Raw genomic sequence first — 17,916 nt, forward strand, 5'->3', positions numbered from 1 at the left:
TTCATCGGCCCGTGCCCAGGGACACAGCCATTTTATAACATAGGTGCCATGTTATAAAATAGCCTGAATGCAGGCCGGGGGGGGGGGGGGGTCTGGGCGGCCCTTACCATGTGACAGGGGCCGCACCGGTAGCCCCTGTCACATGGTAAGGGCAAAGGGCCACCAGTGCCATTTTGATTACTGGCAGCCGACGGCCCGAGAGGAGGAGATCACTCCCGGGACCCCCGCTGGACCACCAGGGACTTTCGGTAAGTCTTGGGGGGGGGGTCGGGAGGGGGGGGTTTGTAATTAATTTAATTTTAAGGGTTAGGGTGGGTTTGGTGTTTTGTTTTCTTTAAGTGTGCCCTTTCTCCCCCCCAAAAAAATGATACGAAAACCGCACGAAACCATCCATTGCTTCTACCTTGTGACAGGGGCCGACCAATGGCACTGGTAGCCCCTGTCACATGGTAAGGGCAAAGGGCCACTGGTGCCATTTTGATTACTGGCAGCCGATGGCCCGAGAGGGGGAGATCGCTCTCAGGACTCCCGCTGGACCACCAGGGACTTTCGGTAAGTCTTGGGGGGGGGGGGGGGGGGGGGGGGTGTTGAAATTTCGGGAAAATTCGTTTCGAGGCAGCCAAAAAAAAAATCAACCCGAACCACAGGAAAATGAAATTTCCTGCAGTGGGCCAATAACGAAGGCCGAACCAAAAGGTTCGGCCGAATCACATCTCTAGTTTCTACCGCATAAGTGGGGTAATTTTAATAAGCATGCATGCCAGTTTTCCCAGTTAAGGGATAGGACTTCCAAACCCCCTGGTTTAATAGCCTCCCTTCTCTCCTGTTAGCACCGACTTTTAAAATTCAGCTGCTCTACCTAGATATTTTTGTTTTATTAGTTACATGTCATCCTTAACAGAAGTAAAGTTAGGGGGCAGTAGACCCGGGTGAGCACCGGTGAGCGTTATGTATTTTCGCGCAATTTTCATGTTAAAATCTCGGAACTCACATGCCCTGCCCCTTTATGAAAACTTTTCATTTGTGCGTGCTGCAGCACCTACAGGAATATCCTGGCGACTTTTAAAATTCACTCAGCGAGTGCCGGCCAAACATATTCACACATCCCCTAATTTCGGTACGCATTGAGCTTTCCAAATTCACCTTTAAACCATTAATAAAAAAAAAGACCCACCTCACCCCCCCCAAAAAAAAAGCAAAAATGAAGGAAAACAAAATGTGATGATGTCATTCAGAATAAGTGGGGAGGGGGGATTATCTGGTTGTGGAGACAAACTGAAGCACAAGACCTCTGTTGTATCTTTCGTTAACTGAAGTCAGATGTCAACTATCCAGTTTGTTATTGCTTTGAGGCAGAAGTTGAGGAGTGCTATTGTACTGTCCCAGTGCCTGAGAGGATGGAGGATCTGTATATCATCAGCATAGATGTAGACTGTGAGACCAAAGCATCTTATGATTTATTTATTTGTTTGTTTTTATATACCGGTGTTCGATTTACATATCACATCGGTTTACATATAACTTGAAGGTGCAGGAAGCAAAGTATTTCCTTTGTCAGGTACAGTGAACGACTTAATAACATTAATGCGATATAACAACAGTAACATGAGTAAACAGTATTGTTAAATGCACAAAACAGTATTCATAAAAGGAAAACAGTATAAATAATAATTAATAGTAATTTATTTTATTTATTTATTTTATTTATTTATTTAAGGTTTTTTTATACCGGCATTCAAGAACTCGTTCTCATCATGTCGGTTTACAGAAAACAGGGGTGCAGAAATATAACCAAAAACATAATTAAACGTGGAGAAGAGAAGCAGTTACAATTAACAAGGGATCATGAACTGGGATTATAAGAAATAAAAGAGATAGAGGAGGATAATTATATACAAGTGTACAATGTAAATAAGGAGTTCTCTATAAATACAAGAGAACAAAATAAATATGGAGTCCATTATATACAGCTACTTAGCATAGGAGTCATTGATGGATCTTGTTAGGTGGATAAAATTAAAACAACATTTGGTAATAAAATTAAACAACATTTGGTATATGGTGGATCTAAGAAAGTGACATGGGATTTATGTAGCATAGATCGTGACGGAGTGGAAAATGTGTATTGTCGGGAGAATGATGGTAATTAAATGGAGAATGGCAACAAGGGGTTGAAGATAGACGTTGAGGAGAATGGGGGAAACGGCGAGCTTGGAGGAACATGCCAACATAGGGGCTAGAGAGTGGAGAATGCTTCATTTTATGATATTTTCTGGGATCTGCCAGACAGGAAAGATTTAAACCACTTATTTATGTTGCCTCTAGTCCCTAAGCTGGCAGTCTGGTAAGAGGAATTTGGTGACCAACCTTAACAAAAGCAGCTGAGAGGTCAATAGTTCTGACCCCTTTTGATTTATGAGTAGTGGCATGTCATTGATGAGAGAGATGAGAACTATTTTGGTACCATGTTCTGAAATATAGTTTCTATCAATTTAGATAGAGGCGGTAGTTAGCACAAGCAGAGGCATCAATTGATGAATTTTTTAGTAGAGATTTGATGATGGTTGACGTTAGGAGGTTAGGGTAGCATCCTTGCTGAAGCGAAGCATTTACAGTTTGATGAGGTGGCAAGCAGTTATAGATAGCAGATCCTTGAAAAGATGGGCAGGGCAGAAATTTACAAGGCTTCCTCATTCTGATGACCTGGAGGCTTATATGGTTGAACTGATTGAAAATATTAGGCCCTGCATCACTTATATTGGGAGCTGAGATGGAATCTGCACTTCCCACCTCAGATGCAATGGCTGAGGGAACGGTGTAGGCCATAGTATCCTATTGTTTTCATAGGTGAGGGCTTGCTGGGGTGTTTTTCTTATCTGGTTGGGGAGCTGGCAGTTTTCTTATGACTTCATTGAGGTTGAGGTTGTTTGCTACCATTGCTTATTGCTGGATGACACTGTTTGCTGTGGTTCCAGGTGAGCAATGCCCTTCATCTAGTCCTTTTTGGATCTTGATTATTTTGTTTTGACAGAAGTATGCTGATTACAGTCTAGAGTGTTATCAACATATTTCTATAAGGTGGTGAGTGTGTCTAGGAAGCTGCTTACTGTATGGAATAGTTCTCTGCTGGTGCTGGTGGGGGGTTGCCCCTGTTACGTAGTGTAATATTTCTTTTTTGCCTCTCTTTTAAATACTTTATAAACTTACTAGGATGGATCTGGATAAAATTATGAATGGTAGTACATTCAGATCCTAGTAAGTCTATAAGTACTCAAATTGCCTAAAGGGGAATTTCTGGATATACTTTATAATGGTCTTCATTGACATGAAATATATTTCAGTTATTCCATTTCTCTTTGTTATATATCTGTCACAATACTGGCCAGTCATAAAATCATTCATCCAGTCTTCTCTAAACAATAGTCTCAGGGTTCTATTTTTTGATGTTTATCTGCATAAATATCTCTTTAAATTACCCCTTTGCTGAGGCTTTTTCTGCATTGTTGATGTTTATCTGACATGCACAAAAAGATTTCACTTTCCAGTGTCTACACATACATTAGAAAAATAAGCTTCCAGGAAAAATATATTTCTTGTTGAATTTCATTTCTAATACTGTCATAGTTTGGCACATTTTTCACTGAAACCAGATTACATCATCATCTGCAATTCATAGAAGGCAATTCTTGACATGTATCTACTTCTCATTCTTAAAATGACATTCTGCTGAAATATGTTTAAAAAAGGGTACCTGAAATATTTATATCTGGGTGACATACATTGCTGAATACTAGAATATTTTATCTTAACAGCTCAGAGTAAGGCTTATTTCTTGGGATATGGAGAAGCTTTACCCTATAATTGTTATTGAATGTAAGGCTGAAGAAGAATAAACCAGCTCTGAATAAATAAGGGTGGGTGTCCTGCTCAGAAGAATCAAAAGATTTATGATTCAGATACCATACAAATCCTTCCAGCTCAGCTTTAATATGATCTTGGGCTAGTCACTTATCTTCTATTGCCTCAAGTACCCACTTGTGTCTAGGAGGGGGTGGAAGGGGAAGCTTAGTAAATCTGATCCTTAGACTGTAAGATCTCTGCGGCAAGAACTCATGCTAACTGAATGTAATTTGTTGTAAAGTGCTCTGATTTAAGGCACTATAGCAAAATAATAATAACCTGCATTCTGCTATTGTCATGGTTTTCATCTATTTTATACTAATCTCAGTTTCACCTATCCAAAAATTAGAACAAATATTTAATAGTAACTTAGAGGGCAATTTTCAAAGCAATTTCGACGGGTAAAAAGAGTGTTTTTCAACAGTAAAGACTTTATTGTCAGACACTAACTCAGTGGCTCCAGTGGTTTTATTTGGCACAATCAGCACAGCTAATGAAAGAAAATTACACGCTTTTTCGAAAATTGCCTATATTTTCTGAATGAAGAAAACACGCATAGTGCCAGGACACACATAATTTTATGAGCTGAGTAGGGGAGGGATTAGCAGTTATGCATGTAATTTTGTTGGGAAAAGAACCAGTACAAAAAGCAGGTGCAGGTCTGTGTGCATACTTTTTCCAAGCCAATTTTCAAAGGGAAGAGTTTCCCTTTGAAAACTGCTGAACTGTCTGAGTATAAAATGCACCCGCAGACTTTACCCTTCTAAGCATAGTTTGAAAGTTGCCTCTTAAACTTTAATGTTACACTTATTTAAAACAATTATTTATTTTATTTATTATTATTTTTATTATTGTAAAGAAGAAATCTATACTAATGGATTACTTTGTGACTATATAAATCAATGCTAAAGCAATGCTAAATCTATGTAAATCTGTGTAAATCTATGCTATGGATTCCGCTGCTACTATGTAAACCAGTGTAATAACACTAGTTGAACATCAGTATAGAAAAACAAATAAATAAAATAAATGTCTTGATATAATTATAACATTTTGCTTTTTGAATCATTTTGATACGTTGAGTCTACCCCCATTAGATCTGCTGTCTACCCCTGCCTCAGCCTGTTGCCACAAGTGTGCCATCAGTGAGAGGTAGGCATGTGTAGGCAAGTCCAGCTGCTACTTGTGAAATAGATGCTACACCTCTCCACATTGGCCAGCTGCACCTGCATGTGAGTTTGGCACTGAGTTTGCAGGGTGGGGATCACATGCCTACCGAATATTATCTTGGAAGGCATTTAATTGAAGGCGAAGAGGTTCTGCAGCTGCTTAAATCCCTCATTCGCCATGATCAACAGGGTACTCATTTCCCTATTGTACCGTGTAACCATGTTGATGCTCCTCTGTGCCTTGCTACCAACCTGAAGGTGTGGGCTGCTTGCCTATCACCTCACTGGTGGAAGGGGCTAGGGGAGTTTCACTTGGGGGGCTCACTTTGCCTTTTCTTTGTCTTTCCTACTGTTTCTGCTTTGAGGGAAAGACAAAGACAGACTAGTACCAGCATCCTCCCCTGAAGCCAATGCTAATGGGTGTTCTTTTTTCAAATGATGCTGCCTACCACCGTTTGTAAAATGGTCCAGTATTTTTCCTCTACTTAAGGCCTTACAACAGTGAATGCAAGCTGCAAAACACTGGTCCTCCCCAACTCTAAAGTGCCTCCATGCCTCTGATGTCTTGTGGGACCCACTTTCTCTCTCACTCTCTCTCTCTGGATCCTTGGGTGTTGCTGCTAAGGTTAGGCTAGAGAGTGGATCAAGAGAAAAAAGGCTAAGGGCATCTCTCAAGCTTGCCTCTATCTGCTCATCCTGGGGGATAGCCTTTGCCCTAACACGCCACTCCTAGTGGCACTGATCCTCCACTGCTAATCTCACTCTTAAATGAATCTGCCTTCTTCTGCCCCGATGCACTACAGTGAAGGAGATAGGAGCAGGCAGCTGCTCCTCCAGCTTTTAACCTGACCCTATCTCTGTAACTGCTTTCCCCCTGCAAAAATAACCTCTTTTATCTTGGTTGTAGGACTTCTAGGATGATTTGTGGTGGCCCTAGGTCTTTGTACAGGCGGAACAGGCTTTCCCCTTAAACCTTTTACTTCCCCATTCCTGCCACGACCTCTGCCTTCTGTTGCCACAGACATACAATGGCATGACACAATTTTATTCAAATGATTAGTTTCGCTGGCTGGTGTCATTAGTGTTACAATACACCCAATAGTGTGGATACACACATAGGGGTAGATTTTCAAAACTTATGCGTGTGCGTCCATGTGCGTGATTTTATAACAGGCGTGCGCACGCACACGCCTGTTATAAAATTTCAGGTCCGTGCATGCAAGAGGGAGTATAAATTTGCTAATACGCGCGGTGACGCATCGGGGCCTTCCCCAGTTCCCTCCCAGTCCGCTCTAATTAAGGAGCAGACTGGGATGGAACTTCCCAACCCCTTACTCTAACCTCCCTTCCCCTTCCCCTATCCTAACTACCCCAGTTTTTTTGGTTTTACCTTTTGCTCCTGCCAAGGAGCAAGAGCAAGTTGCGCTCGCCGGCACAGCAGCAAATGGCCGCTGTGCCAGGCGCCTCCAGCCCCGCCCTGCCCAGGCCCCCCGGACCACTCCATTTTAAAGTCCCGGCACTTAATCACGTCCCGGGGTTTATGCGCGTGGCCGGGCCCGTTTGAAAATTGCCCCAGTGCTCGTAAGGCCCGGCCACGCGCATAAACCCCTGAATTTACACGCGCCGGGGTTTTAAAATCTACCCCACAGAGCAGAAAGTTACTTTTATTCTGAAACAAAACTGAGACTGCTCTACTATGTGCACTGTGCTTGCACTAAGTGCCACAAACAAATGCTGAGAGAAGACAGCCCTCAGTACTGTACTTCCAGTCAAAGTAAACAAACAAGAAAAAAAAAACCCACACAGATCTTGTCTCCTGTCTGAGGGAGACAGGGAAACACTGTCTCTTCACAGTCCTCCTACTACTGTTGTTACTGTAACCCTAATAGAGCAATCAGTGTATCTCATTACACACTTGTCAAGAAGCAACAGCAGCCTAAGCCTACCTTACTTTCTCCTGCCTATATGTTTTATAAACTTTTTCTTTCATGTTGCAAAACAGAGCTGCAGAAACTCGCAGCTCTCTCATTGAGCTCCAGGAGAAAAATGATTCAAAATGGTGTCTCTGCTCTACCATTCTTTCAGTTTCAGGTAAAAAAAACCCAAAAGACCAAGTTATTGTCAATCCATGCAGCTGCCAGCTAGGATAGGCTGCTTGAAAAAGTGCTTGACCTTGATTGGTTCTCCTCCTTCCTTGTACCTTCACATTCCTGGCTCCATTCTATCTATTTTGCTTTCAATTAAAAAAAAATGCTATTTTGTTTGCCCCATTGATTTTAATGGATCTGAAAACAAATGCACACAAAAGTGTTAATTGTTTTTTGAGCCCGCATCCATTTGTTTTATTTGAAATAAAACAAACTTTAAAAGGGTTTTTTTTTTTGTTTGGATTACCCATTTGTTTCAAATGAATGCACATCCCTATTGCCAATCCTTCATTCTTATCCACACTTTGTATCAGATGCTAACCAAAATGATTTTAGTGCTGGAATTTTTACATTCTAAGCCTTTTACATATATGAAGGCGACAGAGACATTTATTGTTCGTGTTGCCAAAGTACCCAAAATAATTATAGAGAAACACAATATAATAAAGCATGTCTTTCCCAAGGTCCCACTGCCACAATTCAAAAGAAACAAAAACAGCACAGTTGGTACTGATAATTGGGCAAGTGGGAGAATGTTCAACCTCACTGAAAAAGAAGCATTTAATTGGATTTTAGACTAATACTGTTCATGAATAATGGGTTTCTTTGTGTACAAAATAATCCCAAAATAAAATTTCCACTGCCATATAATTTTAAAGCAGTATTACCCCATACTTATTTTCAGTTAAGCATCTCCATAAGAGCAAGTCACTAGATGGGTTTAAATCTCATGAGAAAGTATGTACCTCTCTTCTCTGTACTATGTCTGAGGCTCTCCATTTCCTGTGATAGCACAGGGGTAGATTTTGTGACAAAGGTTAAAAAATTCTAGGACAAGTCTCTGGTGTATCTTCATACATTTGCATATGGATATTATGTAATATGTATATAAAGTCATGTTTGTTGTGTATTTTTGTTGCAATTTTATGTGCTGTTTTTAATTTGCTATATTTAGATACACTTTTGGTTGTATGTTATGTGCCTGCCTGGAGCTTTTATAGACAAGTGGTTAATAAAGTAAATAAATAAATTCATTTTTTTTAAATTTAAAATCCCACAGATGGGGTTTTTTTTATTATTATTTTGGGGCCAGTTTTAATTTGCTCTCTTGGGCTTCTAACTCAATTGGAACTGGTGCCATAAGCCATTCAATACAACTATCTGGTGACTTTTTCCCTATTTTATATCCCTTCTCAACTCACCTAGCTCTCAGCCAGAAGCCATGCACCAGGACTCTTTCCAGAACCCTGAAAACATGGGCCCTAAATCTGTCTTCTAGTTGCCACCATTGCTGACCTCCTCCTTTCTCACCACCTCTCTAGTAGGCACTGAACGTCTACCAGATGCCATTGACTATATCTCCGCTGAAAGTAACAGCTATTGCCACTACCCTGCAGCTCTGGGCACCTGAGTGCCCTATGACTCCATTTACTGTGATTTACACAGTTTTGGCAAAGTAAAGCAAGGATGTTAGTCCTCACATATGGGTGACGTCAGTGGACGGAGCCCTGCTACGGAAAACTTTTCTGTCAAAGTTTCTATAAAGCTTTGACTAATGCGGGCACACTGAGTGCACTGAGCATGCTCAGCCTGCAATTATCCCTGTGACCACAGGTGTCTCCCCTCAGTCTCGTCTTATAGAAAAAGCGCAAGCGAAACTAAAATAATAAAACGTATGTAGACCCAACTCCGCGGGGTGGCGGGTGGGTTTCTTGAGGACTAACATCCTGCTGTCCTGTGAGAACACCTGTTATAGGTAAGCAACACTTGCTTTCTCACAGGACAAGTAGGATGGTAGTCCTCACATATGGGTGAGTACTGAGTTGAGGATGCCCGAGAGTGTACCTAATGCACCCAAGACGTGCAAGAGGTGCAATGATGGAGGTGGAATTTGGTAAGGAGGGCATCCTGAAACCCTTAACGGGTTGGTGGAAGGATGTTGGGGTAGTTAAACCGAAAAGAAGAGGAGTAGACGAACTGGACAAACATGGAAGCATGCTGGCCAGTCTTATCTAAGCGATAATGGGCTGCGAAGGTATGGAGAGAGCTCCAGGTCGAAGCTTTACAAATATGTACAAGCGGCACCGGCCGAAGGTGAGTTATTGAGGCTGGTACGGCCCTAACAGAGTGTGGTTACACACGGTGTTGTAGTGAAATACCTGCTTGTTAGTGGGAAAAGGAGATACAGACCGTTAATTAGGAGGAATAGGTCTGTTTGCCCACTGGAACTCACAGCTTGGCTTTTGCCACAGGAGGAAAGAGTTAGGTGTAATTCCTATGGAGGCACTCAGGTGTAGTGCAGTCTGGATAGAATGCAGGTGCACTTTTACAGTCCAAGGAGTGGAATAGATGCATATTAGGGTGAGAAGATGTTAGTGCGAACTCTGCAACCCTGAGTAAATGCAAGCATGAGCAGGACCAGTCTAGGTTTTGGTTCTAGATCTGCAATATGGATCAGGGACGAAAGTGGTTGAACAGCTTAGGTCCACTGATAATTGAATTTCACTGAATCTTACTCATAGCAAATTTTGGACCTATGAGCAAGTGCATCGTGAAAAAATGCCGTGGCCCAACAATGAAAGAATTGAGGGGCTGAGGTTATGTTGTATGTGTGCAGAGACATACAGGAATTTGTCAGAATGTCTGCGCAGTTGTTGGACAGGAAGTTCGTTGTGACTGTGGTGTCCAGAAGTGTGCTATATGGGATTTATGGTAGTTAACATCAATCCCAGGTAGTAGATTTATAGTAAGTCTTGAAGAAGATAAAGCTCCTTGCTTGGATTGACTTGTTAGGCAGCTGTCCATGCAAGGAAAAGCGTGAATGATGTTTTACTCCGTAGAGAAACAGCAGTCACTGCTAGTGATTTGTGCGCGCAACCCGGCACGCACAAATCTACGCCCGATTTTATAATATGTGCGCACAACCGCACACGTTATAAAATCCGGGGTCAGCGCACGCAAGGTGCACAAGTGTGCGTGTGCACCTTGCGTGCGCCAAGCCCTAGGGCAGCCCCGATGGCTTTCCCCATATCTAACCCACCCCCCAGCCCTACCTAAATCCCCCCACCTTTATTTTCTTATTTACGCCTGCTGCATAACTTGTGCACACCGGCCAGCTGCCGGCGCGCGATCATCTGGCATGGCCGCTGTGCCGGAAGCCTCAGTCCCGCCCCCGACCTGCCCCCTGACCGGCGCCCCGCCCACACCCCTGCCCCCTTCTCGCCCCTTTTTCAAAGCCCCGGGACATATGTGCATGCCGGGGCTTGCGTGCGTCGCCGGGCCTATGCAAAATAAGCTCGGTGCGTATACACCCCCTGCACGCGTAAATCCAGGGCTTTTAAAATCTGGCCCTATAAGTTTCAGGCCTTTTCAAAGATCTGTCCCTAATTTTCTTCTTTTATTAATAATAATAATAATAATAATAATCATCATCATCATCATCTAACATCCCAATACTACAGTACTCCCAGATAAACCAATATGTAGAATAACAAATGTGTAATTTTATTCTATATTGTATACCCATAAACACTAAAACCAAAATAGTAGGGATGTGCATTTCAGTGAAACAAATGAGTAAAGTATGATGAATGAAGCTATTTTCAGATCATTCAGAATGAAATGAACCGAATGGACCATAACTCCAAATTGAAAGAAATGTTTAACTTTGTTCATTGTCAACAATTGTTTAGTAGTTCTTTGAACAGTTTGGTAATTGTGCACAATTATCAAACTGCATGCATAAGTTGCCAAAAACAAAAATAAAACATAAAGAACTGGAAAAAAAAAAAAGAATGAAATGAACCAAAACTAAATTCCTCACCAAAATGAACTAAAATGAATCAAAAACATTTGGCTTGCAAATCCCTAAAAAAGAGCTTTCACAACCCAAAAAGGGAAAACTATCCTTTCCTGACCACATCCTTAATTCCTTTAGCAACAGAGACAATATAGATGGCCAATCTAATGTAGCTTTTCTCCTAGTCCTAACTCCAAGATGATGGCAGATTTGATGGTGTCCTTCTTTCCATTTTGTTTCTTGCTTTATCTTGTTGGGAGTCATGTTTTTGTTACATTTTGATGTCATAATCTGTTATTACTAGTTATTTCTTGATTATGGATTATTTCTCTGTTTTTTCCATTGTAAATATGATACTGCCTACAATTTATTTGTCGGTTATTATATTTTGTTATAATCATGTTTTTTAAAAGTAATTAAAGATCAATATACTTGACTAACTAAAATACCTAGCAGCTATGTTTATACTTCACTATGCAGCCATTACTAAAGTTACCATATTGCATTATTATTTTTTATATATGGCTACAAATACTTATAATATAAGATATATTACAGCTGCATCCTTCTAATGGAAGTACCTGTTAGTTAGGGTCCTCTAGCCACCAGCTGTTCTCTATTTTTTAGTTCAAGTTCCAAATGTTTTAAGTTGTTTCAAGATCTTTTTGCTTTCTTGGGGTTTTCTTGCAGGAGGTAGAAACTCAAAATTGCTCTTACACTCTGCAAAGGATTCTGGGAGTTTCAGATGTGCACAACTCACTAGCGGGCCAATACAGTAAAGTTCACGGGAGAGCGGGCGAGTGCACAGGCCAGTGTCCTAGCGTCCCTAGCGCCTCTTCTTCGACAGGAGCGGCGGCTGTCAGCGGGTTTGACAGCCAACGCTGAATTTTGCTGGCGTCGGTTCTCGAGCTCACTGACAGCCACGGGTTCGGAAACCAGACGCCGGCAAAATTGAGCATCCAGTTTTCAACCCGCTAGCCGCGGGCTGCTTTTAAATTTTTTTATTTTTTACTTTTTTTAACTTTTGGGGCCTCCAACTTAATATCGCCATGATATTAAGTCGGAGGGTGCACAGAAAAGCAGTTTTTACTGCTTTTCTGTGCACTTCCCCGCGCCGGCAGAAATTCACACCTAATTTCTTAAAGTAAAATGTGCGGCTTGGCTGCACATTTTACTTAGTGAATCGCGCGGGAATGACTAATAGGGCCATCAACATGCATTTGCATGTTGTGGACGCTATTAGTCTCGGGGGGGTTGGACGCGTGTTTTCGACGTGCTATTACCCCTTACTGAATAAGGGGTAAAGCTAGCGCGTCGAAAACACGCGTCCAAATGCCGGTTAACCGTGAGCTCCACTGGAGCGCACTGTACTGTATCGGTCTGTTTTAAAGGAATCTGAAGGTTTTAAGAATATAATTTATAAATCCCCTAGAGGCACAATTCCTATGAACTCTACTGTTCTACAGGAATGAGGTTAGCCTTTTTATCCCTTACTATTTGCTGTAACAACAGAACTCATGGCCTGATACTTAAAAATGAAACAAATATTGAAATAATAATTTTATGGTTAGCAGGAAGAATACATTTTACTTTTTAAAGATCATTTGCTACAGACACCCAAAAAGAACTACAAAATCTATAAGGTTTATATTAGATTTAAATTAAAGCTTTGGATAATGTTATGGCTATATGCTTAACTGGCTAAAACTGGAATACTTAGTCCTTTCTGACTCAGCTGAAAATCTAAATTGCTACATATTGGGTATGCCCCAAGGTCTGAAACAAATAGAGAAGTATTTTCTTAGCTTTACCAGGGACTTACACATTATGGAATAATTTATCTTGATTTTCTGCTTTACCAATCCAGATTTACTGAGATGGGATAAGCTGATTCTTTCCCTTTCATGAAAAATTAATTTACTCAAAATGAGTTCTCAGCTTCCAACTAATCATAGATATCCCTGAAAGTTAACTTGAAATTAGTGCATAGCGCGGTTGCTTACCTGTAGCAGGTGTTCTCCTAGGACAGCAGGATGTTAGTGACATCCACACGTGAGGACTACCATCCTGTTTGGCCTAGGAGAAAAATACTTACACACACAGGCACATGCCGGAGTCCCTTGCCGCTAACTTTACTTCTGCTATGGGTGATGTTCAAGTTATAAAATAAAGATAAATACACAGATGGGTAGGGTTTTAAGGGTCAGGGCTAACAAGGTAGAAAGGAGGCTATTAAAGTATGGGGTTTAGAAATCTTATTCCATACCTGGGTGAACTGGGAACGAACTAGGAAAACTATTAATGGCATTGGTCTGTGTGTCTTTTAAAATCCTCCCCCCCCACTTATGCGATAGAAGCGGCATTTGTGCAATAGGCACGCGTCCACTTAAAATTAAGCGCACGTGTGCACGCAGTCAAGCTATTTTATAACACGCGCGTGTATATTATAAAATGGCCGCGCCCCTTGGCACGCACCACCGAACACTTGCACATGTGCACCCGCGCACAGGTTTAAAAGTTACCGGCCCTCGGGTGCAAAAATGTTGCAGTTTAGGGGAGTTCTGGGGCGGGCTCAACAGGTATGCCCCAAGGTCTGAGACAACAGGCATGTCTCAGACCTCGGGGCATACCCAATATGTAGCAATTTAGATTTTCAGCGGAGTCAGAAAGGACTAAGTATTCCAGTTTTAGCCAGTTAAGCACATAGCCATAACATTATCCAAAGCTTTAATTTAAATCTAATATAAACCTTATAGATTTTGTAGTTCTTTTGGGTGTCTGTAGCAAATGATCTTTAAAAAGTAAAATGTATTCTTCCTGCTAACCATAAAATTATTATTTCAATACTTGTTTCATTTTTAAGTATCAGGCCATGAGTTCTGTTGTTACAGCAAATAGTAAGGGATAAAAAGGATAACCTCATTCCTGTAGAACAGTAGAGTTCATAGGAATTTATATGAGATTTATGCGACTACATTAGGCAACTTATTCGCACACATTTACACCTGCTAATTGATTTGGGCAAGTAAAATCAGACTTGTTTGTCTGCTATTTTTGGGTGGGAGGTCTTGGTGCCTGGAGGGGAGTTCAGGGTGAAGTACTAGAGGGTCCAGATAAACTGGAGATGGTCTGGATCAGCATACTGGTGATTTCAAGAACACATACATATTTTCAAATATAGCTGCCTACACATATAAATCAGGGTTTCTACATGCACATGGTATATTTTTTTCATGTAAAATATGGGGCGGATTTTCAGAGCCCTGCTCGCGTAAATCCGCCCAAAACCGGGCGGATTTACGCGAGCAGGGCCCTGCGCGCCGGGAAGCCTATTTTACATAGGCCTCCCGGCGCGCGCAGAGCCCCGGGACTCGCGTAAGTCCCGGGGTTCTCGGAGGGGGGCGTGTCGGGGGCGGGCCCGGTCGTCGCGGCGTTCCGGGGGCGTGTCGGCAGCGTTTTGGGGGCGGGTACGGGGGCGTGGCTACGGCCCGGGGGCGTGGCCGCGCCCTCCGTACCCGCCCCCAGGTCGCGGCCCGGCGCGCAGCAGGCCCGCTGGCGCGCGGGGATTTACGTCTCCCTCCGGGAGGCGTAAATCCCCCGACAAAGGTAAGGGGGGGTGTAGACAGGGCCGGGTGGGTGGGTTAGGTAGGGGAAGGGAGGGTAAGGTGAGGGGAGGGCAAAGGAAAGTTCCCTCCGAGGCCGCTCCGATTTCGGAGCGGCCTTGGAGGGAACGGGGGGAGGCAGCGCGGCTCGGCGCGCGCAGGCTATACAAAATCGATAGCCTTGCGCGCGCCGATCCAGGATTTTAGTGGATACGCGCGGCTCCGCGCGTATCTACTAAAATCCAGCGTACTTTTGCTTGAGTCTGATGCGCAAGCAAAAGTAGGCTGATCGCGCTTCTTTTAAAATCTACCCCTTAGTGTCTCACTACTGGATTTATTTAGAAAGGGTGACAAAATTATAGTTCCTGACTTATGCACCTCAGGTAAATTTAACAGGTAACTCACAATTAGAAAAGGCTTACTTCCAGGTATTCAGTCCAGGTCATTTCATAGAAGATCTTCCTCAGAGGCAAAACACAACATGAATGGAGACAAACTTCTACTTACAGACAAGGTGCAGACTTCCAGACTTAACATCACAGGATAATAGTCATACACACACACCAGGCGAAGAGCTCATGGGTTGCCCTCTGGGATCCCCGAACCTTCCTTTGGCCTCCTAGCTGTCTAAATGCTGAGAACGCTTTCCAGGTGTTCCAGCACTCCTTTTGAATCTCCTGAGGACCAATCCTTAGGGGTGGGGGCCATACAGCAGGCTACCTGCCATCTTAAATTAATTCTCTTTGAACCTCTTTGAGGCTCTATGCACAAGACACCAGCTTCAAATCAAGCAAACCCCAGGAACAATACCTTTTTCTCTGACAGAATTCTCCCAGCCCTAAGGATGCCCTCTAGGCACCTCAAAGCCTCAATGGGATCTGGCAACAGCCAGCAGCACCCACTATGAACAGCAGCTATGATTTTTCATGGAGATATAACTAAAATAAGGTCTAGTTTACTAACTGCAGAATTAAACCACCTCTTTGCACCATATACCCCAGGTCCTTCCCAACTTGTATTTTCAAAAACAGAGTCTGGCACTAGAATTACTGGAGGGGGAAGCAAATTTGTTAGTTTTAGATGTGGATACATGAACAGCCCCTTTGGATAGGGGCTTATCCAGGGCCACAATCCCAGACCCACACAGCACAGGAACAGGCCCTGGTTCAATGTCTGCTGAAACAAAAACAGCTTGGCTAGTTAAGACTGCAGAAACCTTCAATATCTTAGATTTGTCCAATGACTCAAAACCCAGTTCCCCGTTTACAGGAGTCAGATATGAATCCAGCAACATGTCATAGTCTGAGGCAGAATTGGACTCTGAAAAGGTAGCATAGCATCTGTTTCAGGATCCAGTCTTGTAAACAGAGGTGCTCCCTTCAGGCACAGGGTCCAGCATATCTGGAGTGCTAGCTGGACTGCCTTGTTCAGGTGCAGTTTGTCAAGGGTGCCAATTAAAGCAGCCAATTAAAGCAGCCTCCTGAGGCTCCAGATCCGGCACAGAGTTTGGAGTCAGATGATGCTCAGCTAATATGGTTCCAATACTAACTTCAGTAGGGGCAGAGGTACTCATTCTGTCAAAAAGTGTCTGCACCTTCTGCAAATGTATTTGTTATTTGTTCAATATTCCCCACTAGGTTAGAGGTTTTCTCTTTTGGCATGACTTCAGCATTTGCTGGCAGGTCATGCAGAGCAGACACAGGATCTGGAGTTGGACTTGCAGAAGGGTCTAGCTTGGAATCAGGATCAGGCTAGCTGGTTGGCATGATGTTTGGTTCAGAGGCTAGATTCTCAGCAGGCTGCCAGAAGTGAGGGTCACAGCTTGGTATGGTCATTTCTTCTGGTTTTCCAAACCTCTAAACTAGGGCAGTAAACTACCCCTTAAAATTATGTACAGCGGGGCAGTCTTTCAGTGACCACCACCATTTTAGAGCTTCCCCACTGATCTCACTGACTTTACTTTTCTGGCCTCTTTTTTAAAGTGGGGCAGAGAGTCTGTACCAGGCACAGCACTGGTTAAGGTATTTTTGAAGTTGTCCTCTGGTTCCATCAAAAGGCAATGGTGATTCAGGCTTGACAAAGGCAGCAGTACTAACAATATTTTTACTAGATGCCAGTTCCTTTGTAGAAACTGGGGTAAAGGCTGGTTATGGTACGATTTCAGGTTTCCCAAATCTCAACTCAAGCACTTTCAGGAAAGCTTTAGAATCCCCTTGGGGTGTAGTTTGGAAACACTCCTGAGCAAACTCCTTTGTTACTCCCAGGAGTTCTGACGAATGTAATACCATCTGCCTGTCTCATTATACATTTTAGCAACAGGGGCTGCATGAAACCACTAGCAGCACCCATCGATAGAACTTTTCCAGTTCCTTTCCCAAAACTCTGTTAGATATGCAGGAAGGACATCATCCCCAAATCCCATGGTTTCGATTCATGGTATTGGGCCCCTGCACAAGGAAGTGTTTGAAAATAAGCCTTACATCACAGTCTGTAGAAACTTGAAATCACAGTTATTTATTCCAGTGTATAACAAGCACTGAACTTTAAAGCTCTACGTTGGGGCACCCCCTTAGATCTTTCTTCCTACCTGCCATCAGGTTCACTATGCTCCTCCCAGCAGGAGCATTTAGTAGTGCCCTCTGCCAAAGAATCAGTTTTGAAAGCTCCAGAGAAATCTGCTTCTCTTTCCTATCCCCCTGCCTCTGGAATTCATTACCACTTAGTATTCATCTTGAGAAAGACTACACGAAGTTTAGAAAGACCCTAAAGACTCATGTCTTTCAAAGGCTTATCTACACCTGAATTATGTTTTACCTACTCTATTTTATATTTGCATATGTTCTCTTATATCTTGCTTTCATTGCTCTTATATACTTTAAAAGTTGAATTTTAAAAGCCAGGCGTATGCCAAAATTGGGAGATGTGCACGTCTATAGGACATGCATGCACCCACTCGATTTTAATAGCGCGCAAAAGTCCTGAGGTGCGAATATCTCACAACAGACAAAAAAGGGGTGGAATGTGGATGTGGTGTGGGCGGGGCATACATATTCTGGGGCAGCACCAGATGTGTGCACAAGTACATGTGCCCAAGTCCAATGCCGCATAACTTTACTTCTCCTATGGAGGAGGTGTAAGTCTTAATAAAACTATTTCCAGGCATCTGTGAGGGGTTTAAGGTGTCTGGGGTAACTGGGGGGAGTGTAGGCTACAAAACCAGATTTTGAAGGACCTAGCTCTAGATTGGGCAAACTGGTAGACGGCGCGGGTTTGCTCCTGTTATAAAATTCCCTTACTTG

The 17,916-nt window shown here is 42.8% G+C and overlaps 1 long non-coding RNA gene across 1 annotated transcript in view; it reads right to left on the reverse strand.

Moving 5' to 3' along the window:
* LOC115091503 overlaps window positions 1–15,242 on the reverse strand; it is a 134,483-nt gene extending 119,241 nt beyond the window's left edge. Inside the window, exon 1 of the long non-coding RNA XR_003856733.1 lies at window positions 15,125–15,242. This is a non-coding gene — a long non-coding RNA (uncharacterized LOC115091503). The remainder of the gene's footprint in view (window positions 1–15,124) is intronic.
* Window positions 15,243–17,916: the final 2,674 nt, after the last annotated feature.

The sequence above is a fragment of the Rhinatrema bivittatum genome, chromosome 5, assembly GCF_901001135.1.
Source record: "Rhinatrema bivittatum chromosome 5, aRhiBiv1.1, whole genome shotgun sequence".
NCBI lineage: Eukaryota > Metazoa > Chordata > Amphibia > Gymnophiona > Rhinatrematidae > Rhinatrema > Rhinatrema bivittatum.